The sequence below is a fragment of the Arachis ipaensis genome, chromosome B04, assembly GCF_000816755.2.
Source record: "Arachis ipaensis cultivar K30076 chromosome B04, Araip1.1, whole genome shotgun sequence".
NCBI lineage: Eukaryota > Viridiplantae > Streptophyta > Magnoliopsida > Fabales > Fabaceae > Arachis > Arachis ipaensis.
Window position 1 is genome coordinate 47,161,880 of NC_029788.2, and position 963 is coordinate 47,162,842.

Sequence of the window (963 nt, forward strand, 5' to 3'; positions counted from 1 at the left end):
AATAATTTATATAATTTTAGATATTTGTTATTATCGGAATTAGATGTTTTATTTTTTAAATTTTGGATTTTTTTTGTGAAGGTTTAAATTTTTTTTATGATAATTTAAATTTATATTCTCTCTAGAAAAAGTCAAAAAAACAAAATTAATTGATGGTTAACTACCGTTAGTTATTTTTTGTTGGTTTTCTAATGGAATTGTATATATATTGCTTTCACTCACGAGCAATGCAAGGATGGCGTTGAATTTTCTTTTCCATGCTTCGTTTTTTGTCTCCCCATAATTTTTGGATAGACCTCTCGTTGATTGGTTGAATTTGTAATTTGTATTGACTAATTCGTGCATTTGGTTTCCAAACCAAAAAATATATAGCACTGCTCTAAAATATTTCATCTATACATATATATATAATCCTTTCGTGATATGAAGTTTTGAGTGCTATATATGTATATGTCTAGCATTTGTACTATAAAAATTTTGTCCATATTTTTCTGGCTGTATACCTTTAATGCTTGTTAGTCAACTAACTTCACTTCTTTCGTACCAAAAATTGTCCAAATTGGATTATATTGCATATTGCATATTCTCTAATAGAAATTAAAAAGTATATGTAACTAATTTTACATTAGTCGTTGTTGTTAGCCAAATTTTTTTTATTAGTATATTTTTGAGGATTTAAAATTTATAATTAGAATTTAGGATTAAGGATTTATAATTTAAATTTAAAATTTAAAATAAACAAAAGAATTTTTAAAAAATTAGTTGACGTTGATTAAAAAAATTTTTCTCCTAAGATTATTGTCTATTATCTATTCACTAACACATCCAAAATTAACTTATGTATATACATTAACCTTATTATTTTTGCATTACAAAAATATTAACACGCGCGGTCATGATATTATTATTTTTATTTTATAGTTTTTTAATTAGAATAACAAAAATTAAATACTAAATTTTTTT